The sequence below is a fragment of the Hippopotamus amphibius genome, chromosome 3 (genome assembly GCF_030028045.1).
Source record: "Hippopotamus amphibius kiboko isolate mHipAmp2 chromosome 3, mHipAmp2.hap2, whole genome shotgun sequence".
Classification (NCBI taxonomy): Eukaryota; Metazoa; Chordata; class Mammalia; order Artiodactyla; family Hippopotamidae; genus Hippopotamus; species Hippopotamus amphibius.
In genome coordinates, this window is record NC_080188.1 from 172,714,651 (window position 1) to 172,734,365 (window position 19,715).

The following is a 19,715-nucleotide window of genomic DNA, read 5'->3' on the forward strand; positions in this document are numbered from 1 at the left end:
TCAGGAGGCTATGGAGTAGGGAGTATGGTTCAATGAATACACAAATGGGCAGCTGGACCACAGCCCCTTCCAGAAGCTGGCTGGAATATAAATCAGTGAGCTAACACTTCTCAAGTAACTGGCTGCCATGCACAAGGGACTGGAAGAAAAAGGATGTGAGAAGGTCTCAGTGGGAATAGGTCCTGTGATATATGGAGAGGTTGGCTAGAAGAATGGGGCAAAGTGTAACATGAAATGCACATCATGCAACAAAGCTAAGCACAACATGGGATCTATTGAGCTTTAGTATGTTTTTTTCCCTTTGAGCAAGGAGTCTCTTATCTTTCTTTTAGCACCTCCCATTTGCCGGGCATGTGCGAGGTATGGATCCACAGGTTTCATTTTTGAATTAGAATCTCTACCCTAAAGTTTAGTTGTGGGGGGCATGGTATGGGACTGGTATTGGTAATGGGGAAACAGACTTTTTTCTTTGGGGTAATGGAATTTTTAAGAAAATGAATCATAATATACAATATTAAATATATATTACATATCATTATATATCTGTTATACAATATTAGTTTCAGGTATACAACACATGATTTGATACTTTTATACATAATGAAATGATCACCATGATAAGTCTAGTTACCATCTGTCATCATACAAGGTTATTACAATATTATTGACTATATTCCCTACGCAGTACATTACATCCCCATGACTTATGTGTTTTACAACTGGAAGTGTATACCTCTTAGTCCTCTTCCCCTAATTTTACCCATCTATTCGTGTCCCTCCCCTATGGCAATCATCAGTTTGTTGTTGTCTCTATCTGTGAGTTTGTTTCTGTTTCATTTGTTCACTGTTTTCTAAGATTCTACATATAAGTGAAAGCATATGGTATTTGTGTTTCTCTGACTTATTTCAGAATAATACCTTCTAGGTCCATCCATGTTGTCACAAATGGCAGAATTTCATTCTTTTTTATGGTGAGTAATATTTAATTGTGTACATATACCACATCTTTATTCATTCATCTGTTGATGGACACTTCAGTTGCTTCTATATCTTGGCAATTGTACATAATACTGCAGTGAACATTGGGGTGCATATATCTCTTTGAATTAACATTTTCATTTTTATTCAGATAAATACCCAGAAGTAGAATTGCTGAAATGTATGGTAGTTCTATTTTTAACTTTTTGGGAAACCACTATACTGTTTTCCATAGTGGCTGTACCAATTTACATTCTCACCAACAGTGCTTGAGGATTCCCTTTTCTCCACATCCTCCTCAATACTTGTTATTTCTTGTTTTTTTTTTTTTTTTTTGATAATAGCCATTCTGATAGGTGTGAGGTAATATCTCACTGTGGTTTTGATTTGCAGTTCCCTAATGCAAAGATGATGTTGAGCATCTTTTCATGTACCTTTTTGTCATCTGTATATCTTCCTTGGAAGAATATCTATTCAGATCCTTTGCCCATTTTTTAATTGGATTGTTGTGGGGTTTTGTGTTTTGTTTGTTTGTTTTTTTGCTTTTGATATTGAGTGTGTGAGTTCTTTGTGTATTTTGGGCATTAACCTTTTATGAGACACCATTTGCAAGTAGCTTCTCCCATTTAGTAGATTGCCTTTTCTTTTTGTTGATGGTTTCCTTTGGTATGGAAAGACTTTTTAGTTTGATGTGGTCCCATTTGTTAATTTTTGTTTTGTTGCCTTTGCCTGAGGCTTGGTTGTACCATAGCCAAAAACATATTTTATGTCCAATGTCAAAGAGCTTTCCTGGCTATGTTTTCATCTAGGAGTTTTATGTTTTCAGTCTTCTATTTAAGTCTTCAATCCATTTTTAATTTATTTTTACATATGATATAAGAAAGTGTTCTTGTTTCACTCTTTTGCAGATAGTTGGCCAGTTTTCCAAACACCATTTATGGATGATGCTGTCTTTTCCCCATGGTCTAGTTCTGCCTCCTTTGTCATAGATTAATTGACCACATAAGTGTGGGTTTCTTTCCAGGCTCTCTGTTTTGTTCTTTTGATATATGTTTCTGTTTTTATGTCAGTACCATAGTTTTGATGGCTATAGCTTTATAGTATAGTTTGAAATCAGGGTGCTTGATACCCCAAGTTAGTTTTTCTTTCTCAAGAGTGATTTGGCTGTTTGAGGTTTTCATAGTTCCATACAAATTTTAGAATTATTTGTTCTAGTTCTTAAAAAAAAAAAAGTCAGATATTTTGATAGGGATTGCCTTGAATCTATAGATTGCTTTGGGTAATATGGACATTTTAACAATATTAATTCTTCTGATCCATAAGCATGGTGTATCTTTCCATATATTTGTGTCTTCAGAAGCTTTTTTGGCATCTATTGAGATGATCATATGATTTTTATCTTTCATTTTGTTAACATGGTGTATCACGTTGATTGATTTGTAGATGTTGAATCACCCTTGTATCCCTGGAATAAAACTCACTTGATCTTGTTGTATGAGCCTTTTAATGTATTGTTGAATTCAGTTTGCTAATATGTGGTTGGGGATTTTTGTATCTATGTTTATCAGGGATACTGGCCTGTAATTTACTCATTTTTGTAGTGTCTTTGTTTGGTTTTGTTATCAATATAATACTAACTGCATGGAATGAGTTTGGAAGTGTTCCTTTCTCTTCAGTTTAGTATTCCTGACTTAGATGAATTAGGATCAGCTTTTGGTTTCTTTGCTTTTTCTCCCTTGTTTTCAATTTCATTGGCTCCTGCTCTAATTTTTATTTTTTTTCTTCTTGCTTTAGTCTTGAATTGCTCTTTTCTCTATTTTCCTAAGGTGGAAGTTCAGGTTATTTATTTTAGATCTTTCTTTCTTTATAGTATATACACTCAATGCTACAAATATCCCTCTAAACACTGCTCCCTCTGCACCTCACAAATTTGGATAAATTGTATTTTGATTTTCATTTAGTTAAACATATTTTTAATTTATCCTGAGATTTTTTCTTTGACCCACGTGTTATGTAGCAGTGTGTGGCTAAGTTTCCAAATATTTTGAGATTTTCCATCTATCTTTCTGTTATGCATTTCTAGTTAAATTTTCTTATAATCTAGGAACATACTTTGAATGATTTCTATTTTTGAAAATTTGTTAAGATATGCTTTATGGCCAGAAAAGTGTCTATCTTGGTGAATATTCCACATGTGTGTCTGTAAAATGTATATTTTGCTATTGTTTGATGGCATATTACATAAATGCTGATTATCTAGTTGATTTATGGTGTTTAGGTCAACTATGTCTCTACTGATTATCTGCTTATTGATCTCTCAATTGCTGAAAGAGGGGTGTTAAAGTCTCTAACTGTAGTAGTGGATTTGCCTACTTCTTTGTGCTATATCAGGTTCTGGCACTGATGTTATGTGCACACATGTTTAGGATTTCTCTGTCTTGTGGAGAATTGACCTTTTTTTCATCATGAGATGCTCCTCTTTATCAGTGATAACTTTCCTTATTTGATGACTGGTTTGACTGATATTAAAATAGCTACTCCAGCTTTCTTTTGATTATTGTAGCATGGTATATCTTTATTTCCATTTCTTTATATCAATTTGAATATTTATATTTAAAATAGGTTTCTTATAGATAACATACAGTTGTCTACAAGGTCTCTATATCTTTTAAAAATTCCCTCTGACAATCTGTCTTTTAACTGATTTATTTGCTCCATTCACAAAGTCATTATTGATATGGATGGATTAATACTTAATATTTGTAACTTTTCTGTGAGTTGCATTTGTTCTTTTTTTCTTTTTATCTGCTATCCCAGTTTTAATTGAGCATTTAAAATGATTACATTTTATCTCTTAGCACATTAGTTATACTTATTTTAAAAATTAATGTTTGCCTAGACTGTGCGATATACATTTTTTAACTAATCTAAGTTCACTTTCAAGTGGCACCGCGGTATTTCACATGTAGTGTAGATTCCTTGTGACAGAATATTTGCAATTCCTCCCTCACATCTATTATAATTGTTGCCATTTGTTTCACTTACCCATGTGCTACAATTACCCAATTTATTGTTAGTATTGTTAGTTTGAACAGTTAACTTTCAGGTCTACTAAGAGTAAAAAAAGACTGTTTTACCTTCATTTATTCCTTTTCTGATGTGCTTCATTGCTTTATGTAGATTTGTTTTTGATGTATATCACTTTTCTTCTCCCTAAAGAAATTTTAAATTTCTTGCAGGGTAGATGTACTGAGGGTGAATTTCCTCAGGTTTTTTTTTTTTTTTTTAAATTAAAATAAAAGCTTTTATTTCTCCTTGACTTTTACAGGATAGTTTCACTGGCTATTTAATTTTAGGTTGGTGTCTTTTTCTTCCAACAGTTTCTTATTCTTTCATGGTTCCTGATGAGAAGTCCACTGTAATTTTTAGGAAAGGTAATAGTTCCTGATTTCTTTCATGATTTCCTCTTTGTCTTTGGTTTACAAAAATTTGAATATGACGTGCTTAGGTGTAGTGGTTTTTGTTGCTGTTATAGACATTTATCCTGTTTGGCATCTTCTGAGATGATTGGATCTGTGGTTTGGTGTCTTTATTTGGAAAGTCATTATTTCTTCAAACATTTCTTCTGCTCTCTTCTCTCTTCAACTTGTATTCTCATTACGCATATGGTACATATTCTGAAGTTGTCCCACATGTCTTAGATGTTCTATATAGTTTTTTGTTGTTCTTTTTTCTTTTTATTTCAGTTTGGGAAGTTTCTATTGACTTATCTTCAACCTTACTGATTCTTTCTTTGGCCATGTATAGTATACTAATAATCCTATCGAAGTCATTATTTATTTATGTTACAATGTTTTTGGTTTCTCATCTTTTTCTTTTGATTCTTTCCTAGTGTTTCCATCACTCTACTTACATTACCTGTCTGTTCTTGCCTACATTTCATTTTTACATTTGAGCCCTTGAGTCATAGTAATTTTAAATTTCCTGTTTGGTAATTCTGAAATCTGTGTCATAAATGAGTCTGATTCTGATGCTTGCTTTGTCTCTTCAAAGTTTTCTTCTTCCCTCCCCTCTCCTCCCCTTCTTCCTTCCTTCCTTCCTTCCTCATGCCTTGTAATTTTTTTGTTGAAAACTGTACATGTATCAAGTAACCAGTGTTGAAGTATAGAGGGCACTAATGTGAGAATCTATGTTAATCTGCCTTTAAGTTTGTGTTCAATATTAGCTGGAGCTATAGTTGCCAGAGACTTCAAACTCCTCTGGTGTACTTATTGTTATTTCTCCTCTTGATTTTTGGATGTCTTTCATACTCTTATGCAGATAGAGTCTATACCTTGCAAGTCTTTCAGCACTGTACTCTGGATCCCCACTGGTGTGGTGGAGATGTGGAGGAGAGGAGGAATTCTATTATCCTGTGACTAAATCTCAGTTTTTTACTATGCTTGTGGCTCAGGGCTGTGACTCTTACAAACATTTTTCCAGTAGTATTTTTTTTTTCACCCTTAAAATGAGACAGGAAGGATAGAATGGGTGAGAGTGGGAGAAATGTTCTTCCTCAGCTGGGATAAGGATTTGGTAAAGTCTTTTTCCCTGGAGGGAGGGCTTCACTAATGGAGAATGCTCTGAGTTCATTTTACAATGATTTTTATCCCATCCCCAACCCTACCAGAGCCACAAGTGTACTGTTGAATCTTGACTGTAAGAACTTGGTGGGATGCTTGAACATATGGTGAAATCCTTAGACTGTGATCTCCAGAATTTCCTTACTCATGCTAGTCCACACTGTTAACAATTCATCAAAATTACTATTTAAGTGTTCCTATCAATTTCTCTAGCAGCTTCTGCTCCAGGTAATCAGATCTTGTATGTCTCTCTGAATGAGCCTGTGTATCCAGATTGTGGAGTGGCAGTTAGCCCTACAAACTCAGTTCTCTGTTGGGTTCAACAAAAGTCACTAATTTTCAGTTTATCAAGTGTTTTCTTGTGTTAAGGACAAGTGTGATTACTTCTCAAAATTTTATATGCTGGAGCTCTAACTGGAAGTGTTGTTGTTTTTATTGCTATTATTATTCCAACTCTTACAATCATGTAGGCATATTGGTTTGAGAGAGATGAGGTCAAAGCTGCTAATTTATATTTCTCAATGGTCACATTGTTTTTTGTATTTAGTGTGCTAAAAAGAAAAGATCAGGTCTTGACTATTTATTCTCCTATAAGCATTAATTTGAACCTGATTTATCTTCAGAATGACTGTACACACTGAAAGAAAAAAATATATATAGTTTTGCTTTGCTTCTCTGGAAGTCAGCTATCTAGCAATCCTATCTTTTAGGAGTGTAGCTGGAAACCAGGAAATAAGCAAAACAGTCTTCTGAACAGTCAATCCAAATGTCACAAAATGCAGGTGCTAAACTTCTTAAAATATATTTTGAATATTAGCAAAACTGTATGTAATGCATACAAAAGTTATGAAGCATAGTGATGTAATCATCAACTATGAATCTACCACCTGTCATAAAAGCTAGACCATTGCTAATGCTTTCAAAGCTATCTCCCATCTTCAGGCCTGCTAATCTCCTGGAGATAATTACTCTCCTAATTTTTGGCCATATAATATACCTGTTCTTTGAAAATTTTCTTCTTACATATATATCCCTAAACAACATAATCTTGAGCATTGTTTGGTTTTTAGTTTTAGTAAGATAAAGTATCATTCTGTATGTAGTCTTGTGGGCTTGCTTTTCTTTTCTTTTTTTTAAAATTTAGTTTGCTATACATACTCTCTGTGCCCAGTGTCCTTCTCTGGTAAATAGAGGTAATAATACTTCACTATCTCACTGTAGTTTTATAACAGTTACACAAGTTAATATTTGGAAGTAACTTAGAACAGTTCCTGGTCCATAGAACATGCTTTATATATTGTAAAAGAAAATATACATATATTCAGCCATTTTTACTGCCATATATATTATATTTTACATACAATTGTTTCCCCTTATCTACAGTTTTGATTTCCAGAGTTTCAGTTACCTGTGGTCAACCACAGTCTAAAAATATGAAATGGAAAATTCGAGAAATAAATAATTCATGTTTTAAATTGTGCACCATTCTGAGGAGTGTGATGAAATCTTTTGCCGTCCTGCTTCATCCCACCTAGGAGCCTCAGTCATTGACATTGTCTGCTCCTGACATCCAACCATCCACATCACCATGTCTTAGTGATCCAGGATCACCCAAAGGGGATGCTCCTCCTTTTGAGGTGTCATCAGAAGGTCAGTGGTAGCCAAATGCTACATTATGATGCCTACGTCATTCACCTCACTTTGTCTCATCACATAGGCATTTTTTGATCTCACATCATCATCAGAATCATCATCATAAGAATGAGAACAGTATATTAAGATATATGTAGAGAGAGAGACCATATTCACATTACTTTTAGTAGTCTATTATTATAATTTTAATTAATATTAGTTGTTAATCTCTTACTGAGCCTAATTTATAAATTAAACTTTATCATAGGAATATATGTATAGAAAAAACATAGTATATATAGGGTTCAGTACTGTCTGTGGCCTCAGGCATCTACCAAGGTCTTGGAACATATCTCCTGTGGATAAGGGTAGGTGACTGTATACTATAATTTATTAATCCATTGTCCTGTTGGTTGGCATTTGGTTGATATCCAGGTTTCTATTGTTACAGATAATACTGATTTTTATTCACGTGCAGTCTTATACCTGCATGAGTTTCTCTAGAGAATGTACCACAGTGGAATTGCTGTATCATAGAGCTCAAGCACATTCAGCTTCACAACATGGTTGCACACATTTACACCTCTGCTAGTGGAACATAAAAGGTCTTGCTGGGGGTGGAGTCAAGATGGCAGCGTGGGAAGATGCGGAGATAGCATCTCCCCACAAATAGATCAGTTGCTGGAAGCCAGCGGGGACCTGAGGCCCAAGCAGACCGCAGGAACCCTGGAGCAACTAGGTAGGACCTGGGGGAAGTCAGGGGGACAGGGAAGGGGAAGCCAGGCGGGACCGGCGCCCCTGGGGGGTGGCTGGGGGAGGGGGGAGGTTCCCACCTGGAGGGACTGTTGGGGGCTAGGGAGATCGGGAAACTGCAACTGGGTTTCTCCTGCCCAGGAGGCCAGGAGGCCTGCTGAGCTCCCCGGCTTGGGGGCCTGCTGGGCTCCCCAGTGGGGTCCTCCACCCTCCAAGGCCCCCTCCAGGCTGCCTGGGTCCTGGGGGTGTGGGAAGGAGGGAGGAAGGGTGAGGAGGTAGAGAGGTGGACAGGTGGGGGTGGGGGCTTTGAGATTGGGGGATGGGGAGGTAAAAGGGCATTTCACCTGCTCTCTTGGCGAGGGAGGCCAACTGGGCTTCCAGACCTGGTCCTTCACTCTCCGGGTCCCCTCTGGCACAAGGGCCCTGGGGGCGTGGGGGGGAGGTGAGGAGGGAGAGAGACAGACAGTGGGGGTGGGAAACGATCTCTCCAGGTCAGAAGAATAGGGGAAGCTCCAGCGGGTATTTCTTCTGGGCGGGTCCTCCACCTTCCAAGGCTCCTCTCAGCCGTTGGTCCTAGAAGTACAGGAGGGAAGTGGTGAGGGTAAACAGAAGAGAGGCGGAAGGGAGGAGGGACCCTCTGGTATCAGAGAATTGGGGGCAGAGCAGAAGGCATTTCTGCTGCCCACTGGCTTGGGAAGCCTGCTGGGCTCCCAGGCCTGGTCTCCAACTCTCCCGGGTCCCCTCCCAGATGTGTTGGTCCCAGGGATGTTGGAGCATGGCAGGGGAAGAAGAAGAGAGGCAGACTGGTGGTGGGACGTTCCAGGAGCAGAGGACCAGGGGAGGTGCAGAGGACCTTTCCCCTGCCCACTTGGGCCCAGTGGGCCTGCTGGGCTCCCGAGTCTGGTCCCTCAGCCTCTCTGGCTGAGTGGGTCATACAGGCATGGGAGGGAGGGAGGAGAGGAGAAGAGGAAGAGAGGTAGACAGTGGTGCTGGGGAGGGGGGAGACCTTGCAGACCAGAGGATCAAGGGAGATGCTAAAGGAAATCTCCCTACCCACTTGGCACCAGGAGGCCTGTTGTGCCCCCAGGCCTGGTCTTCAGTCCTCCAAGGGCCTCTCTAGGTCTCACTGGTCCTAGGGGTATAGAAGGAAAGCAGGGGAGAAGAGGAGAGGTGGGCAGGGGAGGGGGCCTTCTGGGATTGGAGGATCAAGGGAGGCAGAGAAGGTATTTCCCCTGTCCACTAGCTCTGGGAAGCCTGCTAGGCTCACAGACCTGGTCTTTCACACTCTAGGGCCCCCTCCAGCTGCTTGGGACCTAGGAGAGTGGGGGCCAGGGGAGAGGAAGAGAGGCAGACAGGGACCCTATGAGACTGGGAGATCTGGGGAAGTTACAGAGGCGTTACCCTATCCCAGTTGGCCCTGGGAAGCCTGTTGGGCATCCAAGTCTGGTCTCCTGCTATCCAGTGCCCCCTGCAGCAGTGAGGGTCCCAGGGGAATAGGAGAGAGAGGGTGAAGAAGAAGAGAACCCAAGGCGGAGGGACCCTCCAAGATTGAAGGACTAGGGGAGGTGCCTAGCATTTCTCCCACCAACTTGGGCCCAGGGAGCCTGCTGGGTACCTTGACTGGGTCCTTTGCTCCAGGACCAGAGGCATTCCTGGGCCCCTCTGCCTTACTGGGCCTAAACCCAATTCCCCACCAGCCACAGTGCCTTTTCTAAGCATAGACCCGGCCTATTGCCTAACCTCCCCCGCAACCCCCCACTCCCACTCTTGTCTAAGCCCCACCCTCACAGCCAAGGCCTTTTCTGGCTTTTTTTTCTTTTTTTCTTTTTTTTTCATCCCACCTCCTCACTTAGGCTATTGCAGTTCTTTTAGCTTCCAGCTGTTGCTCCATCTTTTTCTTAATTTTTTCTAACACATCTGTTAGTTTCCTATTATTGTATTTTTTATCTTGCTATTCTTCTGCTGTTCTCCTACTTAAAAAAAATTTTTTTTTCATTTTTCTGCTCCATACAGCTTGTGGGATCTTCATTCATAAGCCCAGGGTCAGACTTGAGCTCCTGAGGTGGGAGCTCTGAGTCCAAAATATTGCACTAACAGGGAAGCCAGTTCCCAGGGAATATTAATCAGAGTGAGGTCTCCTAGAGGTTCTCACCTCAACACCAAGACCCAGGTATACTCAACAGCCTACAAACTCTAGTGCTTGAAACCTCAGGCCAAGCACCCAGTGGGACAGGAACACAATCCTGCCCATCCAAAGTGAGGGGAAAATGAGATGACAAAAAAATATGTCACAGATGAGGGAACAAAGTAAAAATACACAAGACCAAATAAATGAAGAGGAAATAGGAAAATTGCCTGAAAAAGAATTCCGAGTAATGATAGTAAACATGATCCAAAATCTTGATAACAAAATAGAGAAAATACAAGAAACAGTTAATAACTCAGAAGAACTAAAGAGCAAACAAACAGTAATAGATAACAAAATAACCAAAATTAAAAACACTCTAGATGGTATAAACAGCTGAATTACTGAAGCAGAAGAATGAATAAGTGAATTGGAAGATAGAATGTGGGAAATAACTGCCACAGAGCAGGAAAAAGGAAAAAGAATAAAAAGAATGGAAGACAGTCCCAGAGACCTTGGTGACAACATTAAGCACACCAACATTCGAATTATAGCCATCCCAGAAGAAGAAGAAAAAAGGAAAGGGTCTGAGAAAATATTTGAAGAGGTTATAGTGGAAAACTTCCCCAACATGGGAAAGGAAGTAATTAGTCAAGTCAAGAAGCACAGAGAGTCCCATACAGAATAAACCCAAGGAGAAATACACCAAGGCACATATTAATCAAACTAATGACAATTAAACACAAAGAAAAAATATTAAAAGCAGCAAGAGAAAAGCAGCAAATAACATATAAGAGAAAACCCACAAGGATAACAAATGATCTTCCTGCAGAAACTCTGCAGGCCAGAAGGGAATGGCAGGATATACTGAAAGTCCTGAAAGAGAAAAAACTACAGCCAAGAATACTCTACCCAGCAAGAATCTCATTCAGATTCGACGGAGAAATTAAAAGCTTTATAGGCAAGCAAAAATTAAGAGAATTCAGCACCACCAAACCAGCCTTACAACAAGTGCTAAGGGAACTTTTCTAAGTAGGAAACACAAGAGAAGGAAAAGACCTACAAAAACAAACCCAAAACAATTAAGAAAATGGTAATAGGAACACACATGTCAATAATCACCTTAAATTGTAAAGGGATTAAATGCTCAAACCAAAAGACACAGACTGGCTAAATGGATACAAAACAAGACCCTTCTCTATGCTGCCTACAAGAAACCCACTTCAGACCAAGGGATACATATAGACTGAAAGGAAAGGGATGGAAAAAGATATTCCATGCAAATGGAAGTCCAAAGAAAGCTGGAGTAGCAATACTCATATCAGGTGACTTAGACTTTAAAGTAAAGACTATTACAAGAGACAAGGAAGGACACTACATCATGATCAAGGGATCTATCCAAGAAGAACATATCACAATTGTAAATATCTATGCCCCCAACATAGGAGCACCTCAATACATAAGGCAAATGCTAACAGCCATAAAAGGGGAAATCGACAGTAACACAATAATAGTGGGAGACTTGAACACCCCCACTTACATCAATGGACAGATCATCCAAACAGAAAATAAATAAAGACACACAAGCTTTAAATGACACATTAGACCATCTCAACTTAATTGATATTTATAGGACATTCCATCCAAAAACGACAGAATACACCTTCTTCTCAAGTGCACACGGAACATTCTCCAGGACAGATCACATCTTGGGTCACAAATCATTCCTTGGTAAATTCAAAAAAATTGAAATCATATCAAGCATTTGCTCTGACCACAATGCCATGAGACTAGATATCAATTACAGGAAAAAAACTGCAAAAAATGCAATCACATGGAGGCTAAACAATATGCTATTAAAAAAAAAAAACAAGAAATCACTAAAGAAATGAAAGAGTAAATCAAAAAATATCTAGAAACAAATGACAATGAAAACACAACAACCCAAAACCTATGGGATGCAGCAAAAGCAGTTCTAAGAGGGACATTTATAGCAATATAGTCCTACCTCAAGAAACAAGAAAAATATTGAATAAACAACCTAACCTTACACCTAAAACAATTATAAAAAGAAGAACAAAGAAACCCCAAAGTGAGCAGAAGGAAAGAAATCATAAAGATCAGAGCAGAAACAAATGAAAAAGAAATGAAGGAAGCAATAGCAAAGATCAATAAAACTAAAAGCTAGTTCGTTGAGAAGATAAACAAAATTGATAAACCATTAGCTAAACTTATCAGGAATAAAAGGGAGAAGATGCAAATAAACAGGATTAGAAATGAAAAAGAAGTAACAAGTGACACCACAGAAATGCACAAGATCATGGCAGACTACTACATGCAACTATATGCCAATAAATTTGATAACTTGGAAGAAATGGATAAATTCTTAGCAAAGTACAATCCTCCAAGACTGAGCCAGGAAGAAATAGAACATATGAACAGACCAATCACAAGTACAGAAATTGAGATTGTTATTAAAAATCTCCCAACACACAAAAGCCCAGGGCCAGATGGCTTCACAGGTGAATTCTATAAAACATTTCGAGAAGAGCTAACACCTATCCTTCTCAAACTTTTCCAAAATTTTGCAGAAGGAGGAACACTCCCAAACTCACTCTACTAGGCCACCATCACCCTGATACCAAAACCAGGCAAAGATGTCACAAAAAAAGAAAATTACAGACCAATATCACTGTTAAATATGGATGCAAAAATCCTCAACAAAATACTAGCTAACAGACTCCAACAGCACATTAAAAAAATCATACATCATGATCAAGTGGGGTTTATCCCTGGAATGCAAGGATTCTTCAATATATGCAAATCAATCAATGTGATACAACATATTAACAAATTGAAGGATAAAAACCATATGATCATTTCAATAGATGCAGAAAAAGCTTTTGATGAAATTCAACATCCAGTTATGATAAAAGCTCTCCAGAAAATGGGCATAGAAGGAAATTACCTCAACATAATAAAAGCCATATATGACAAACCAACAGCCAACATTGTTCTCAATGGTGAAAAACTGAAAGAGTTCCCTCTAAGAACAGGAACAAGACAAGGGTGTCCACTCTCACCATTATTATTCACCATAGTTTTGGAAGTGTTAGCCACAGCAATCAGGGAAGAAAAAGAAATCAAAGGAATCCAAATTGGAAAAGAAGAAGTAAAATTGTCACTCTTTGCAGATGACATGACATTATGCATAGAAACCCTAAAGATTCTACCAGAAAACTGCTAGCACTAATTGTTGAATTTAGTAAAGTAGTAGGATACAAAATTAATGCACAGAAATCTCTTGCATTCCTATACACTCACAATGAAAGAGCAGAAAGAGAAATTAAGGAAACTCCCATTTACCATTGCAATGAAAAGAATCAAATACCTAGGAATAAACCTGCCTAAGGAGGCAGAAGACCTGTATGCAGAAAACTATGAGACACTGATGAAAGAAATTAAAGATGATACAAACAGATGGAGGGACATACCATGTTCTTGGATTGGAAGAATGCATATTGTCAAAATGGCTATCTTACCCAAAGCAATTTACAGATTCAATGCAATCCCGATCAAGTTACCAATGGCATTTTTCATAAAACTAGAGCAAGAAATCTTATGATATCTATGGAAACATGAAAGACCCCAAATAGCCAAAGCAACTTTGAGAAGGAAAGATGGAGTTGGTGGAATTCCTGACTTCAAACTATACTACAAGGCCACAGTGATCAAGACAGTATGGTACTGGCACAAAAACAGAAAGGAAGATCAATGGAACAGAATAGAGAACTCAGAGGTGAACCCAAGCACATATGGGCAGCTTATCTTTGACAAAGGAGGCAAGAATATACAATGGGAAAAAGACAGCTTTTTCAATAACTGGTGCTGGGAAAATTGCACAGCTACATGTAAGAGAATGAAATTAGAACACTTCCTAACACCATACATGAAAATAAACTCCAAATGGATTAAAGACCTCAATGTAAGGCCAGTCACTATAAAACTCCTAGAGGAAAACTTAGGAAGAACACTCTATGACATCCATCAAAGCAAGATCCTTTTTGACCCACCTCCTAGAATAATGAAAATAAAATCAAGAATAAACAAATGGGACCTCATGAAACCTAAAAGCTTTTGCACAGTGAAAGAAACCATAAACAAGACAAGAAGGCAACCCTCAAAATGGGAGGAAATACTTGCCAATGAAGCAACAAAGGATTAATCTCCAAAATATACAAGCAGCTCATGCAGCTTAATACCAGAAAAGCAAATAACCCAATCCACAAATGGGCCGAAAATCTAAATAGACATTTCTCCAAAGAAGACATACAGATGGCCAACAAACACATGAAAAGATGTTCAACATCACTAATCATCAGAGAAATGCAAGTCAAAGCCACAATGAGGTATCACCTCACACCAGTCAGAATGGCCATCATCAAAACATCTAGAAACAACAAATGTTGGAGAGGGTGTGGAGAAAAGGGAACTCTCCTGCACTGTTGGTGGGAATGTAAGCTGGTACAGCCACTATGGAAGACAATTTGGAGGTTCCGTAAAACACTAAAAATGGAACTACCATATGATCCAGTAATCCCACTACTGGGCATATACACAGAGAAAATCATAATCCAAAAAGAAACATGTACCATAATGTTTATTGCAGCACTATTTACAATAGCCAGGACATGGAAGCAACCTAAATGTCCATCAACAGATGACTGGATAAAGAAGATATGGCACATATATACAATGGAATATTACTCAGGAATAAAAAGGAATGAAATTCAGCTATATGGAATGAGGTGGATAGACCTAAAGAGTGTCATACAGAGCAAAGTAAGCCAGAAAGAGAAAAACAAATACTGTATGCTAACTCATATATATGGAATCTAAAGAAATGGTGCTGTTGAACACAGTGAGAGGGCAAGAGTGGAGATGCAGATGTAGGGAATGGACTTGAGGACACGAGGCTGGGGTGGCCGGTGAAGGGGAAGCTGGGATGAAGTGAGAGAGTAGCATAGACATAGATACACTACCAAGTGTAAAATAGATAGCTAGTGGGAAATTGCTGTATAACAAAGGGAGATCAACTTGATGATGGGTGATGCTTTAGAGGGCCAGGACATGGAGGGTAGGAGGGAGTCATTGAAGGGAGGGTCTATGGAGATATATGTATAAATACAGCTGATTCACTTTGATTTACCTCAAAAACTGGTACAAGAGCATAAAGCAATTTTATTCCAATAAAGAGCTTAAAAATAATAATAAAAAATAAAAAATAAGAAAAAAATAAAGATCTTGCTGTTCACATCCTTGCTGTTAGTTGGTATTGCCAAACTTTTAGATTTTTGCACTCTAGATGAGGTAAAATATGGCTTATTTGTGTGCATTTCCAGAATTTCTAATAACATTGAGCATTTTTCAAAAGTATATCCTTCAGGTGTCTTCCAGTATAAAATAACTGTTTATGTCATTTGCCCACTTTTCAAGTTAGTGTATATATATATATATTATATATATAGTATATGTATATGTGGTGTGTGTGTGCCTTTGTGTGTGTGTATATATATATATACAGACACACACACACACACACACACACACACACACACACAGGATATTCCAGGATATTGTTGTACTTTGTGTGTGTTCATGCTAATCTTTTGTAAGTTAAATATGTTGTAATAACCTCACACTCTATGATTTTTTTGCTTACTTTTTGATTTATTTGAAATAGAAGATCTTAATTGTATAGTGACCTAATCAGTATCTTTCATAGGCTTAATGCTCTTGTTTCTTGCTTAGGAAATCTTTTTAGCCCAAGTTACAAATTTATTCTTCTATGTTGTAAAAATCTTTAAAGTTTTGGGTTTCATATTAAAGTCTTTGTAAGTCGCTTTATATATGGTGTGAGGTTTGGACTATATATATTTTTTTCTAGGTAAATATGTGTGTATCCTAATATCCTTGAATGCCTATATTGATTGACCCATTCATTCTTTACACATTGACTTGCAGTGACACCTAAATCATATGTAAAGCTCTCATATTTGCACTGGTTTATTTCTGAGTTCTCTAATCTGTTCCTTTGGTTAAACTCTCAGTTTCAACACCAATAGCATAGTGACTTAATTACACAGCTTTTAAACACATCTTGATGTTTATATTTTTCTCTTCTATAGTGGTGTCCTAGCTATTCTTCAGTCTTTGTTCATTCATACAGATTTTATTTTTTAAATTTTATTTATTTATTCATTTATTTTACAGTAGGTCCTTGTTGTTAACCTATTTTACATATAGCAGTACCTATATGTCAATCTCAAACTCCCAATCTACCGCTCCCCTCATTACCTTTCCCCCACTGGTAACCACTGGTTCATTCTGTGGGTCTGTTTCTGCTTATAAATAAGTTCATTTGCATCATTTTTTGTTTAGATTCCACATATAGCTTATGATATTTGTCTTGCTCTGTCTGACTTAGTATGATAATCTCCAGGTCCATCAATGTTGCTGCAAATGGCATTATTTCATTCTTTTTAATGGCTGAATATTTCATTGCATATATGTACCACATCTTCTTTGTCCATTCATTTCTTGATGGACATTTAGGTTGCTTCCACGTCTTGGTTATTGTAAACAGTACTGCAAAGAACACTGAGGTGCATGTATACTTTAGAATGATTTTAGACTTTCTAAAAACTTGAATATTTTATTGGAATTACATTGAATATAAAGATTAATTTGGGGAGAATTGATGTCATTATATAGAGACTTCTATCCATATATATATACACACATACATACACACACATTTATATAGGTCTTTTAAAATATCTTTCAAAAAAGTTTTCAAATTTTTTCCACGAATATTTTACAAATCCTTGATAGGCACTTTTTTTGCTAGTGCTAAGAATATCTTTAAAAGATTTAAGACACACAATTGTTGCTGCTGTATGGAAATTAATTTGTTTAGATATTAATTAGACTTTTCAGAGATTTGTTAAACTTTTCAAAAAATTCCAGCCGTTTGTCTGTAACTTATCATGGATTTCTTTGTAGATAACCATATCATCTGTGAAATGTTTGCTTTGCTCCTTTTCTAATCCTTATATTTTTTACCCTCATTTTATTGCACTGGCTCGAACATTCAGTAGAATATTGAACAGAGTCAGGTATAGTTGTATCTTTTCCCTGGTTTATGATAAAATTCTTCCAACCTATTTATGACATCATATTTTTATATACTTCTGAATTAATTTTTTCCAATATTTTGTGGAAATGTTTTAACTACTGATTTAATTTCTTCAATAGATACAAGCCTTCTATGGTAAATTTTCTTAGGTTATATTTTCCATGATTTTGCCCAATTCATCTAATTTTTCAAAGTTTTTGTTATTAAGTTACTCATTCAACTTTCTATTTTTAATTGAAGTATAGTTGATCTACAATACTGTGTAACTTTCAGGTGTGCAGCAGTGATTCAGTTTTATATATATATTCTTTTTTAAAAAATTCTTTTTCATTGTACGTTACTATAAGATATTAAATATAGTTTCCTGTTCTCTACAGTAAATCCTTGTTGTTTATTTTATATATGATAGAATCTGTTAATTGAATACTCCTAATTTATCCCTCTCCCCCTTCCCTTTTGGTAACTGTAGCTTTGTTCTCTATGTCTGGGTCTACTTCTGTTTTGTAAATAAGTTCATTTCTACCACATTTTAGACTCCACAGATAACTGATATCGTGAAATATATGTCTTTTTTCTGACTGACTGACTTAGTATGACAATCTCTATGTTCATTCATGCTGCTGCAAATTCTTTTTATGGCTGAATAATATTGCATATGTATATATAATATTGCATATATATTATTGCATATTATTATGCAATATAATATATATATATACACATACATATATATCTCACATATTCCTTATCCTTTTATCTGTTGATGGACACTTAGGTTACTTCCATGTCTTGGCTATTGTAAATAGTGCTGCTATGAACATGTGGGTGCATGTATCTTTTAGACTTAGACTTTTGTCTTTTCCAGGTATATGCCCAGGAGTAGGATTCCTGGATCATATGATAATTCTATTTTGAGTTTTTAAGGAACCTCCATACTGTTTGCCATAGTGGATGCACAAATTTACATCCCCATCAATAGTGTAGGAAGGTTTCCTTTGCTCTACACCCTCTCCAGCATTTATTATTTGTAAACGTTTTGATGCTGTCCATTCTGACTGATGTGAAGTGATATCTCGTAATTTTATTTGCATTTCTCTAGTAATTATTGATGTTGAACATCTTTTCATACACCTGTTGACCATCTGTATATCTTCTTTGGAGAAATGTCTATTTAGATCTTCTTCCCATTTTTTTTTATTGCATTGTTTGTTTTTTGATACTGATCTGTTTGGAAATTTTGGAAATTAAGCCCTTGTTGGTTGCAGCATTTGGAAATATTTTGTGCCACTCTGTAGGCTGTCCTTTTGTTTCATTTATGGTTTCCTTTGCTGTGCAAAAGCATATCAGTTTGATTAGGCCTGCTTTTATTACTTTTGCCTTGGGAGACTCACCTAAGAAAATATTGCTATGATATATGTCAGAGAACATTTTCCCTCTTTTCTCTTCTAGGAGTTTTATGGTGTCATGTCTTATACTTAAGTCTTTAAGCCATTTTGAGTTTATTTTTGTGTGTGGCATGAAGTTTTCTAACTTTATTGATTTACATGTAGCTCTCCAGCTTTCCCAACACCACTTGCTGACTAGATTGTCTTAAAAAAAAGGAGATCTTTCTTCTCCATTGTATATTCTTGCCTCACTTGTTAAAGATTAACTGACTGAAGCTGTGTGGTTTTTTTCTGGGCTCTCTGTTGTGCTCCATTGATCTATATGTCTATTTTTTTGCCAATACCATGCTGTTTTGAGGACTGTAGCTTTGCAGTGTTTTCTGAAGTCTGGAGGGTTATGCCGCCAACTTTCTTCTTTTCTCCTTTTTTGCTTTGGTGATTCTGGGTCTTTTGTGGTTCCATATAAATTTTAAGATTATTTGTTCTAATTTTGTGAAAAATATCATGGGTAATTTGATAGGGATCACATTAAATCTGTTGATTGCTTTGGGTGGTATGGCCATTTTAATTAATTAATTCTTCCAACCCAGGAGTGTGGGATATCTTTTCATTTCCTTGAATCATGTTTGATTTTCTTTGTCATTGTTTTATAGTCCTTAGGATATAAGTCTTTCACCTCCTTGGTTAGGTTTATTCATAGGTATTTTTTCCTTTGATGCAATTTTAAATGGGATTGATTTTTTTTAACTTTCTTTTTCTGATATTTTGTTTTTAGTGTAAAGAAATGCAGCAGATTTCTGTTTCTTAATCTTGTATCCTGCTACCTGGCTGAATTCATTTATCAGTTCTAATAGTTTTTGTGTGGAGTCTTTAGGGTTTTCTATATATAGTATCATGTCAGCTGCATATAATGAAAATTTTACCTCTTTCCTTCTGATTTGGATACCTTTTATTTCCTTTCCTTGTCTGATTGCTGTGGCTAGGACTTCCAATACTATGTCAAATAGAAGTGCTGAGAGTGA